A 12775-nucleotide genomic window follows, 5' to 3' on the forward strand; every position below is an offset into this window, starting at 1 on the left:
CAATATTGTCGCCGTTGATTTTTCTTTAGAATCGTCATCTAGTCGACCAAGTACTCCAATTCAAATTTCCGATAATCCATTTTTTGAACCCGACTTCACTACCGAGAACCCGGAGGATATTCAAGGACAATTCCAAGATCCTGAACCACTAATCATTCCTCCTAAACCACAAACCGTTAAATCAGAATCCTCTAGTGATTCGTATTCAACAATTTCAATTATGGAAGTAACGGAACCTCTAAGTATGGAAGATCGAATGAGAGCCACACGTACGGGCCAAGGTCACGCCATTATTAAGCCAGACATTAATGTTCCAGATTATGAAATCAAAGGACAAATCCTACACATGGTAACTAATCAATGCCAATATAGTGGTACACCAAAAGAAGATCCAAACGAACATCTTCGAACCTTTAATATGATATGTACTCTATTCAAAATCAGAGAAGTTGAGGATGAACTGTGATGGCCCGTTCAAAACCATCGTGTACGAATCATCAACAACAGGATCATTACAAGGTCAAACACTATATGCTATTTCAAAATACGTTTGCATTCATGATAAAAGGTGATGTCTTAACCAACATCAATGTTTAACAACCAAAGTATGCTTCAATGAATAGAAGCAAGGATAATAGTATGTGACCCATAGGTCGTTACAAATCATAGTTTCAAAAGTAATAAAGTTTATGAAAGCAAGATAACGTTCATGCAGTGACATCTCTAAAGCAGCGGGTGTCTACAGCAAGACTAGTACATAGCAGAAGCAACATTAAGCACCTGAGAAAAACGTGCTTAAAAACGTCAACATAAAGGTTGGTGAGCTATAGTTTAAGTATAACAGTATGTAAGGTAGGCCACGAGATTTCAGTGCTACAAAGAGCGTTTCAAAACAGTATGATAAAGTATATGTTTAACCGTGGGCACTTGGTAACTAACTTAACGTTTATACCCCCTGAAAGTACACTTGGCAAGTGCGTATGTATACGAAGTATTAAACACCCATTAAATGCTAGCGCTACTAGCCCGAGTGGGGATGTCAAACCCTATGGATCCATATCTAAGATTCGCGTTCACTGGTTCAAAAACCAATGACTAAACGTTACCGAGCTAAAGGGAATGTTTATGACGTTGTATAACCCACACATATATAAGTTTAAGTACTCGTGCCTAGTATGTAAAACGTAAAATGCGCATGTATTCTCAGTTCCCAAAATAGGTAAAGTAAAAAGGGATGCTATAACTCACAGTGGTAAAGTAGTGGTAAAGTCGAGTCGGGAAATAAGCAAGTACGTAGGTCCGGAAAGTCCTCAACCTAAGTCAAATAGTACTAAGTCAGTAAATCGTCTCAATAGGTTTAAAAGTATGTAAATTAGGTCTTAAAGGTCATCATCATTCATCATCAAACAAAAGGTGTAAAGTAAGTTTCGTTCATGAAAGGAGTTTAAAACAAAGGCTGACTTTGATCAGTCGCCACAGCCTTTATACCTACTGAAATAAGGTGATACCAGTGGCCATGGCTCCATATATGAGTACTTTAGTTGTGGTAAAAATTCCAGAAGCAAACTCGTATTCGTTTGACCGTGGCGACGGTCTAAGTGCGAGTAGGTCAGAATTTTCAGCACAACGTTAAAAGGACATAGTGACGATCGGAGGGCCATAAATCCTAAACCGTAACTCGGATTAAGACGAGTCCTAAATGAAAAGTTATCTACTCGAATAGAGATAACTGAAAATCATCTTTACAGTAGCCCAGGTCATACTGATCAGACCCAGAAACAGTAAAACAGTAGGTTCCGGTGGTTCTTGGTGCTCGATGCTTATCACGGTTCTCATCCTTGATGCATATAGCTTCAAGTGTACAACTCGTTGATGTGTTTGCATCATATTAACCAAGTTTTGACCATTATAACACATGTGCAAGTCTAAGATATGTAGCACAACTCAATTAAGTGTTGTATGTAGTTTGATGAACCAAAGTTACATCAAAGTCTTAGATTTAACACATACATGAAATGTAAAAGTAATATTGAACTACAAACTTGAAAGTAAACTAACTAATCAAGATCTTAAGATGTAGGACATAGTTCTTAGTTAGATCTTGAAGATCCAAGACCCAAAAGTCTAGATCTAAAGTTATTAAGTTAAATCTAACACAAGTGTATGAAGTTATAACTAAAGAGTTACACTTCCATGTTCTTGAACTTTCAAGTTAACTTTTGTTCAAGAAAAATGAGATCAAGATTAACTAGTAATAATTGACCAAATCACAACTTTAAAGTACATAAAATGAAGAAATAATCTAAATAAACAAGTAACTAGTTCATTGTTGTTCATACTTTAAAGATTCAATCCAAAGTCTTGATCTTTAAGAATGTAAACTTTTAAGTTTACAACATGAATTACAAGTATGACTTACAACAAATGAACTTACAATCTTTTAAAATATTAGATGTAGAACATAAACTAGAGAATTTAGCTCTTGTGTGTTATTGTAAATACAAGATAATATGAAGAACAAACTAAAGAGTTTGGTCCTTAGTAACAAGTAAGTAACTACAACAACTAACAAGTAAACAAACAACAAACAAAGATTGATGATATGAGAGTTGTATAGGTTCGGTTTTTACAAGAGAAAAGAAGGAGAAAAAGCTCAAGTTACTTACAAGAATTAGAGAGAAAAAGAGAGAAAAGATGAAAGCAAGTAAGTGTGTGTGTTTGGAATGAGAGAATACTAGTAAGATGTAATACCAAAAAAATGAAACAAACTCTCCCTTAAGGCCATCAAAACCGACGGTTTGGGAGGGATCAAGAGGAAGGAGATTATTCACTAGTCACTAGCATGTAAAGGCTTTAAAAGTTGGTTAATATGGGTGTTTACATGGGAACTAGTTGTAAGTATCATGTAACTTGATTCTTTATGCACTAAACTAACTATTTTCATTCTAAAGTGATACTTACATGGGTGATGGGCTAATAAGTCCATTAATATGGGTAGGGTGGGCTTCTAAGCCCATGTACAATTAAAAAGCCCAAGTATGTATGTAAGTAACAAGTTAAATAAATAAGCTCAAGTCCAAATAAATAATAATCCAATAAAAGCCCAAGTAATTAACTAATAACCTTAGTTAATTAAAATGATTAATAAAACTTAATCATGAATGTAAATAATATTCTAAAATATTATTCGTGTAATGTATGTGTGTCACAAAGACATTTCGGGCATTTAAAGTCAAGCATGGTAACAAGTAAATGTATATAAACAATACATTCATTAAATCACAAGTATTAATAATAATTATTAATAAGTAAACATTAGAAAATCCAGGGTCATTACATTACCCATCTGTTAAAGAAAATTTCGTCCCGAAATTTTAAGCTGAGGTAGATGGAGGAGTCGGGAAAAGGTGAGGATACTTCCGCATCATTTGATCCTCTCGTTCCCAAGTAAACTCAGGTCCTCGTTTGGGATTCCATCGTACTCAGACGATCGGAATCTTGTTGCGTTTCAAATTTTTGATCTCACGATCCATAATTTCAACAGGTTCTTCCACAAAGTGGAGTTTATCATCAATCGTAAGTTCTTCCAGTGGTATGATAAGTTCGGGTGCAACAAGACACTTATTCAAGTTTGACACGTGGAAGGTAGGATGAACTGAGCTCAATTGAGTTGGAAGATCCAAACGGTAAGCAATGGGTCCGACACGTTCCAAGATTTCAAAAGGACCAATGTATCGTGGGTTCAACTTTCCACGTTTTCCAAAGCGAATCACACCTTTCCAAGGTGCAACCTTCAACATCACACGGTCACCAACGTTGAATTCAAAGTCTTTACATTTAAGATCGGCATAACTCTTTTGACGATTGCGGGCAATCTTAAGTCTCACTTGAATCTGAGCAATCTTCTCCATTGTTTCATGGACTACCTCGGGTCCGGTGATTTGCTTTTCGCCTACTTCGGCCCAACAAATAGGAGATCGGCACTTGCGGCCATACAATGCTTCAAAAGGTGCGGCATTAATGCTTGAGTGATAACTGTTGTTGTAAGAAAATTCGACGAGTGGTAAATGCCTTTCCCAGGCCTTTCCGAAATCAATGACACATGCACGCAACATGTCTTCCAAGGTCTGAATCGTTCTTTCACTTTGCCCGTCGGTCTGTGGGTGATAAGCAGTACTCATGTCGAGACGAGTTCCCATGGCTTCTTGTAAAGAACGCCAAAATCTGGAAGCAAAATGGGGATCGCGATCTGAGATGATCGATAAAGGTACACCATAACGAGATACAACCTCTTTGATGTATAGTCGAGCGAGTCTCTCCATCGTATCCGTTTCCTTCATAGCTAGGAAGTGTGCAGATTTGGTAAGATGGTCAATGATAACCCAGATGGTATCGTATTCGCCCATCGTCTTTGGTAGCTTGGTGATGAAATCCATCGTTATCCTTTCCCACTTCCATTGCGGGATTTCCGGTTGCTGAAGTAACCCAGAGGGCCTCTGATGCTCGGCCAACATAAGTTGCAACGTCCTTCTTAAGATTCGGCCACCAATACTGTTCTTTAAGGTCGTGGTACATTTTGCCCGCTCAAGGATGAATCGAATATCTCGATTTGTGTGCTTTATCAAGTATAAGGTTCCGTAGATCTCCATAAAGAGGTACCCAAATTCTTCCGGCATAACATCGGAGTCCAGACTCCCTAACCTCGAATCGAGAGACAAGAATGTTCAAATGTTCATGAGATATATTATCCTCCTTGAGAGCCTCATCTTGGGCTACTCGGATTTGGCTGTTGAGGTTCGAATGGATGGTGATGTTCAGAGCCCTAACACGAAGAGGTGCCGTCCTCTCCTTTCAGCCTAAAGCATCAGCTACAACATTGGCCTTACTAGGATGATAGCAAAGTTCACAATCATAGTCATTTATCGTCTCGATCCATCGACGCTGTCTCATATTCAGTTGCTTCTGATCAAAGATGTGCTGGAGGCTTTTGTGGTCGGTAAAAATAGTGCTCTTAGTTCCATACAAATAGTGTCTCCACAATTTGAGCGCAAAGACAATGGCTCTAAGTTCAAGATCGTGAGTAGTGCAGTTTCGCTCGTGAATCTTCAGTTGGTGGGAAGCATAGGCAATAACCTTTGATCTTTGCATCAGTACACAACCAAAACCACTTTTCGAAGCATCGCAATAAACGACGAAATCGTCACTGCCTTCAAGAAGAGATAGGATAGGTGCGGTGGTTAACTTCTTCTTTAAAGTTTGGAATGCTGATTCGTGTGCAGGTTCCCAAATGAACTTCTTGCCCTTGTTAGTCAGTGCGATCAAAGGACGCGCAATCAGAGAAAAACCTTCAATAAACCTTCGGTAATAACTGGCGAGACCTAGGAATTGGCGAATGTAAGTTGGAGTAGTGGGAGTCTCCCACCTGCTGATAGCTTCAATCTTGGCAGGATCAATTTTGATACCCTGGTCACTCACAACATAACCCAAAAATTGGACTTCCTTCAACCAAAATTCACACTTGGAGAATTTGGCATAAAGTTGCTCTTGTCTTAAGAGTTTAAGTACTAGTCGGAGGTGTTGCTCATGCTCTTCTTCGCTCTTAGATTAGATGAGGATATCATCTATGAAGACAATAACGAACTTATCTAAGTACGACTTGCAGACACGATTCATAAGGTCCATGAACACGGCAGGTGCGTTGGTTAATCCGAATGGCATCACGAGAAACTCATAATGACCATAACGGGTCCTGAATGCAGTCTTTATCACATCACTTTCCTTCACCCTCAACTGGTGATAACCGGATCGCAAATTGATCTTAGAGTAAACACTCGATCCTTGCAGTTGATCAAAAAGATCATCAATTCGTGGAAGAGGATACCGATTCTTAATCGTCAATTTGTTGAGTTCGCTGTAGTCGATACACATACGGAAGGATCCATCCTTCTTCTTCACAAACAACACAGGTGCGCCCTAAGGTGAGAAACTTGGTTGGATAAATCCTCGATCTAACAGCTCTTGTAGTTGACTCTGTAATTCTTGCATCTCGGAAGGTGCGAGTCTATAAGGTGAGCGAGCTACAGGTGCAGATCCTGGCACTAAATCGATCTGAAACTCTACTGCTCTTGGTGGCGGTAATCCAGGCAATTCTTCAGGGAAGACATCGGAAAATTCGTTCACAATTCGAACGGCGTTCACATTCTTCACCTCGGTTTCTACTGTTTTCACATGTGCTAGGACAGCAAGACGTCCCTTCTTCATAATCTTTTGCGCTTTCACGCAACTAATGAGGTTCACCTTCAAGGTACATCTCTCTCCGTAAATGATCAGTGGCTCACCATCTCCTTGCGGTATACGAAGAGATTTATCTCCACAGATAATATCGGCCCTTATCTTGGTCAACCAATCCATACCGACGATCACGTCAAAACTTCCCAATTTGATAGGTATTAAGTCAATTTCGAATTCCGCACCAGCTATGTTGATAATAGCTCCTCGACTAATATGGTCAACTTTTTCAAGTTTTCCATTGGCGACCTCGACAAGCATACTCTCTTTTAACGGGACTAACGGCCAATTAATCTTATCGCAAAAATGTCTACATACATGACTTCTATCGGCACCAGTATCAAAAAGGACAGAAGCTAATAAATTGTTGATAGTGAATATACATGTCACCAAGTCGGGGTTCTCTCAGGCATCCCTTGCATTAACATTGAAAGCTCTACCACGCGGTGGTCTGCCGTCTTTTCTTTTGTTGGGGCACGCATTTCTGAAATGGCCCATTTGTCCGCATTCGTAGCACTTTTTCGGTCCATTGGTGTTCGGCTTCCCATTCAAAGTGGTGACCTTGCAGTCCTTACCGATATGCCCAGTCTGTTGGCACTTTTCACAAACAACGTTACAATACCCAGTATGGTGCTTATAGCACCTCTTGCATTATGGTAAGGTTCCCTTGTAGTTCGGGTTGGAGTTGGTGTTCGGATTGGGGTTTCCACCGTTGTTGTTTCCTCTGAAACCCTCATGTTGTTTTGCCGGGTTTTGATCATAGGTCCTTCCCCTGTTGTTATCCCATTTGCGCTTCTCACTACTACCCGCTTCAGACTTAGCCTTCTCCGGTTCATCGATGATGATTTGGTTCATTAAAGTATGGGCCATGCGCATCGCCTCTGGGACATTGGGTGGCTTGGATGAGGTGACGTTTCCCTTAATGCTCTTAGGAAGTCCCCAAAAGTATCTTTCCATACGCTTGAATTCCGGAGTGACCATGGTAGGACACATCAGGGCTAGTTCCAAAAACCTCCGGTTATAACTTTCAAGGTAGTTCCCAACGGCCTTTAACTGCATAAATTCAATCTCCATCTTCTGAATTTCGGTCCTAGGGCAATATTCCTCAATCAGGGCCCCAAACGCCTCATCGATACCCTTTGCTTGAGCCGACGTGTTCCACCACGTGAGTGCGCCGTCAGACAGCGTGCATGAAGCAAACTTGGTTTTATTCGCTTCCGAACAGTTACTAACTCTAAACACAGATTCTAATTTCTCGAACCATCTAGTGAGACCAACCGGCCCCTCTGTTCCACTGAAGTTGTGGGGTTTGCAGCTTTGGAACTCCTTGTACGTGCACCCATTACGAATGGGTTGAATAACCGGTGGCAGTGGTGGTGGAGCTTGGGGTTGCATTTCCGCAATGGCTGTGGCTACCCTTTCGGCAATCATCTCCTCGATTTGGGCTGCGGTAGGTGTTGATGTTGATCGTCCGTTGGCCATGATGTTCTAAACAAAAATTTTGACTCAAGTCAAAATCCAGTATGCAAATAGTAATAATACAGTATGGTAACCAACATGGAATCAACACATCACATGTTTATTAAGTAACGCATCTAGGTACAAATACCACAGAATCATACAGTAACGTAAATAGAACACCGTGCAAGAATTAAATAACGCAAAGTTCCATTCATTAATAATAAGTTGCATACATCTGTAAAGGTTCGTACAATACATAAGTGAAACATAAAACTACAACTAGATTACATAATGAAATCTACTACAAAAGCCCTACAGTGAAGGTGGGTGTAGGATGTCCAATACGTGGGACATCTGGTCCTCGAGCTCAGTTACCCGAGCACGGAGGATCTCCACCTCCCTCATCAGTTCCTCGACAGAGGGAGTGGGTGGGGCAGGCGGTGCAGTCGGCACGGGTGGTGCTGGTGGAGCTGGTAGTGCAGACGGTCCGGCTCCAGAAGTAGAGGCTGCCAAGCGGTAAGGCTTACGGATGAAGGGATCCGCAGGATACGGCACAAGCCGCTTACGGGCGGTAACCCTACGACGCCGACCAAATGCGTCAGTGAGTGCTTGACCTCCGTTGATCCCCGGAATAATGTTGCCGTCGAAACGGTACCGCTTCTTCGGCGGGGTGGAGGGTGGCTGAACAGGTGCATCATCAAGGTCCTCCTCGTCGAAGTCATCGTCACTGGAGTCATCTGTGGATGAGTCGTCAGATGACGGGTCATCTGAATCATGTGGAGGTGCCTGCACGGGTGGCTGTACTGGCTCTCCTCGGGCGGCCATCATCTGTCGGTACCTGAAAGGCGGGATCGACACCAAACGTCCATCATGAGGGCGTCGGCACCAATGACGATACTGATTACGGAATGGACCTTCCCCAAATTTTGCGGGAATCACAACACCACCGGGATGTTGCTGTGGCTCCTGAGGTACCGGGGCAAGTGGAGCTGGAATCTCCGGGAGGTCCTGGGCTCCGTCTGTAGTACCCACTGGGGCAGGCGCATGACTACTAGCTCCGGAGGACGAAGCGCCTGGGTCACTAGAGTGTGTCGTCGACGGGATCGGGGGAGAGGTAATAGCGGCAGGTGAAGTGGCTGAAGTGTCTGAATCGCTGCCCAAAATGATAGCAGGTGGAATATTTACATCTGAACAAGGAAAAATAAATTTTCCATGTCAGTAAGTCATAAAGCAAGCACGTATTATGCCAAGTAACTACAACAGTCTAAATCATGTGTAACAGTAAGTAGCATGGCAATAACGACAAGTATCATGCAATGGAAAGCAGATAATAGCATGCAGTAGTGAAATCATGTAATAGCATACGGCATATAGCAGTAAAAGTAAGCAGCAGCATGCCGCAAGTTCAGTGGAAACAAGTAAACTAGCAATTGGTAGATTAGTCCTATTAGTGAATCCTACTCGGGTCGGTCCAGACTCACTAATGCAACCTAATTCCCTACAACTAATGCTCTGATACCAAATGTGATGGCTCGTACAAAACCATCGTGTACGAATCATCAACAACAGGATCATTACAAGGTCAAACACTATATGCTATTTCAAAATACGTTTGCCTTCATTATAAAAGGTGATGTCTTAACCAACATCAATGTTTAACAACCAAAGTATGCTTCAATGAATAGAAGCAAGGATAATAGTATGTGACCCATAGGTCGTTACAAATCATAGTTTTAAAAGTAATAAAGTTTATGAATGCAAGATAACGTTCATGCAGTGACATCTCTAAAGCAGCGGGTGTCTACAGCAAGACTAGTACACAGTGGAAGCAACCTTAAGCACCTGAGAAAAACATGCTTAAAAACATCAACACAAAGGTTGGTGAGCTATAGTTTAAGTATAACAGTATGTAAGGTAGGCCACGAGATTTCAGTGCTACAAAGAGCGTTTCAAAATAGTATGATAAAGTATATGTTTAACCGTGGGCACTTGGTAACTAACTTAACGTTTATACCCCCTGAAAGTACACTTGGAAAGTGCGTATGTATACGAAGTATTAAACACCCGTTAAATGCTAGCTCTACTAGCCCGAGTGGGGATGTCAAACCCTATGGATCCATATCTAAGATTCGCGTTCACTGGTTCAAAAACCAATGACTAAACGTTACCGAGCTAATGGGAATGTTTATGCTGTTGTATAACCCACACATATATAAGTTTAAGTACTTGTGCCTAGTATGTAAAACGTAAAATGCACATGTATTCTCAGTTCCCAAAATAGTTAAAGTAAAAAGGGATGCTATAACTCACAGTGGTAAAGTAGTGGTAAAGTAGAGTCGGGAAATAAGCAAGTACGTAGGTCCGGAAAGTCCTCAACCTAAGTCAAATAGTACTAAGTTAGTAAATCGTCTCAATAGGTTTAAAAGTATGTAAATTAGGTCTTAAAGGTCATCATCATTCATCATCAAACAAAAGGTGTAAAGTAAGATTCGTTCATGAAAGGAGTTTAAAACAAATGCTGATTTTGATCAGTCGCCACGGCCTCTATACCTACTGAAATAAGGTGATACCAGTGGACATGGCTCCGTATATGAGTCCTTTAGTTGTGGTAAAAATTCCAGAAGCAAACTCGTCTTCGTTTGACCGCGGCGACGGTCTAAGTGCGAGTAGGTCAGAATTTTCAGCACAACGTTAAAAGGACATAGTGACGATCGGAGGGCCATAAATCCTAAACCGTAACTCGGATTAACACGAGTCCTAAATGAAAAGCTATATACTCGAACAGAGATAACTGAAAATCATCTTTACAGTAGCCCAGGTCATACTGATCAGACCCAGAAACAGTAAAACAGTAGGTTCCGGTGGTTCTTGGTGCTCGATGCTTATCACGGTTCTCATCTTTGATGCATATAGCTTCAAGTGTACAACTCATTGATGTGTTTGCATCATCTTAACCAAGTTTTGACCATCATAACACATGTGCAAGTCTAAGATATGTAGCACAGATCAATTAAGTGTTGTATGTAGTTTGATGAACCAAAGTTACATCAAAGTCTTAGATTTAACACATACATGAAATGTAAAAGTAATATTGAACTACAAACTTGAAAGTAAACTAACTAATCAAGATCTTAAGATGTAGAACATAGTTCTTAGTTAGATCTTGAAGATCCAAGACCCAAAAGTATAGATCTAAAGTTATTAAGTTAAATCTAACACAAGTGTATGAAGTTATAACTAAAGAGTTACACTTCCATGTTCTTGAACTTTCAAGTTAACTTTTGTTCAAGAAAAATGAGATCAAGATTAACTAGTAATACTTGACCAAATCACAACTTTAAAGTACATAAAATGAAGAAATAATCTAAATAAACAAGTAACTAGTTCATTGGTGTTCATACTTTAAAGATTCAAGCCAAAGTCTTGATCTTTAAGAATGTAATCTTATAAGTTTACAACATGAATTACAAGTATGACTTACAACAAATGAACTTACAATCTTTTAAAATATTAGATGTAGAACATAAACTAGAGAGTTTAGCTCTTGTGTGTTCTTGTAAATACAAGATAATATGAAGAACAAACTAAAGAGTTTGGTCCTTAGTAACAAGTAAGTAACTACAACAACTAACAAGTAAACAAACAACAAACAAAGATTGATGATATGAGAGTTGTATAGGTTCGGTTTTTACAAGAGAAAAGAAGGAGAAAAAGCTCAAGTTACTTACAAGAATTAGAGAGAAAAAGAGAGAAAAGATGAAAGCAAGTAAGTGTGTGTGTGTTTGGAATGAGAGAATACTAGTAAGATGTAATACCAAAAAAGTGAAACAAACTCTCCCTTAAGGCCATCAAAACCGACGGTTTGGGAGGGATCAAGAGGAAGGAGATTGTTCACTAGTCACTAGCATGTAAAGGCTTTAAAATTTGGTTAATATGGGTGTTTACGTGGGAACTAGTTGTAAGTATCATGTAACTTGATTCTTTATGCACTAAACTAACTATTTTCATTCTAAAGTGATACTTACATGGGTGATGGGCTAATAAGTCCATTAATATGGGTAGGGTGGGCTTCTAAGCCCATGTACAATTAAAAAGCCCAAGTATGTATGTAAGTAACAAGTTAAATAAATAAGCCCAAGTTCAAATAAATAATAATCCAATAAAAGCCCAAGTAATTAACTAATAACCTTAGTTAATTAAAATGATTAATAAAACTTAATCATGAATGTAAATAATATTCTAAAATATTATTCGTGTAATGTACGTGTGTCACAAAGACGTTTCGGGCATTTAAAGTCAAGCATGGTAACAAGTAAATGTATATAAACAATACATTCATTAAATCACAAGTATTAATAATAATTATTAATAAGTAAACGTTGGAAAATCCAGGGTCATTACATGAACAGATCTATCTCATGTTATTTTCCTGAACTTTAAAGGGAGAAGCCAAAGATTGGTTAGAATCGTTACCTGAAGGGGCGATTGATACATGGGATGTTTTAGTTGAAAAATTTCTTAAACAATTCTTTCCGGCATCTAAAGCCGTGAGACTTCAAGAAGAAATTGTTACGTTCGCGCAAAATCCAAATGAAACATTATATGAGGCATGGACAAGATTTGGAAAGTTGTTGAGAGGATGTCCGCAACATGGTTTAGACACTTATCAAATAGTACAAATATTCTACCAAGGATGCAACATTGCTATACGAAAAGACATCGACATAGCAGCTGGTGGTTCCATTATGAAGAAAACCGCAATTGAAGCTCACAAGATAATTGATAACACAGCCTCCCACTCTCATGAGTGGCATCAGGAAAAAGATATATTTCGTTCATCTAAAGCGGCTAGAGCCGATTCTAGCCATGACTTTGATTCCGTTTCCGCAAAAATAGATGCTTTCGAGAAACGAATAGAAAAAATGACTAAAGATATTCACGAAATATGAATCAGTTGTGAGCAATGCGGTGGACCACACTTAACGAAAGATTGTAATGTTGAACAAACGATGGAACAACGTAAGAA

General features: G+C 39.7%; 1 non-coding gene across 1 annotated transcript; it reads right to left on the reverse strand.

Annotated features, from left to right (window-relative positions):
- Window positions 1-12299: 12299 nt before the first annotated feature.
- Window positions 12300-12406, reverse strand: LOC139895223 (small nucleolar RNA R71). Its single transcript, XR_011775684.1, has one exon. It is a non-coding gene; the product is annotated as a small nucleolar RNA R71 (small nucleolar RNA).
- Window positions 12407-12775: the final 369 nt, after the last annotated feature.

This window comes from Rutidosis leptorrhynchoides, chromosome 2 (genome assembly GCF_046630445.1).
Source record: "Rutidosis leptorrhynchoides isolate AG116_Rl617_1_P2 chromosome 2, CSIRO_AGI_Rlap_v1, whole genome shotgun sequence".
Taxonomy (NCBI): domain Eukaryota; kingdom Viridiplantae; phylum Streptophyta; class Magnoliopsida; order Asterales; family Asteraceae; genus Rutidosis; species Rutidosis leptorrhynchoides.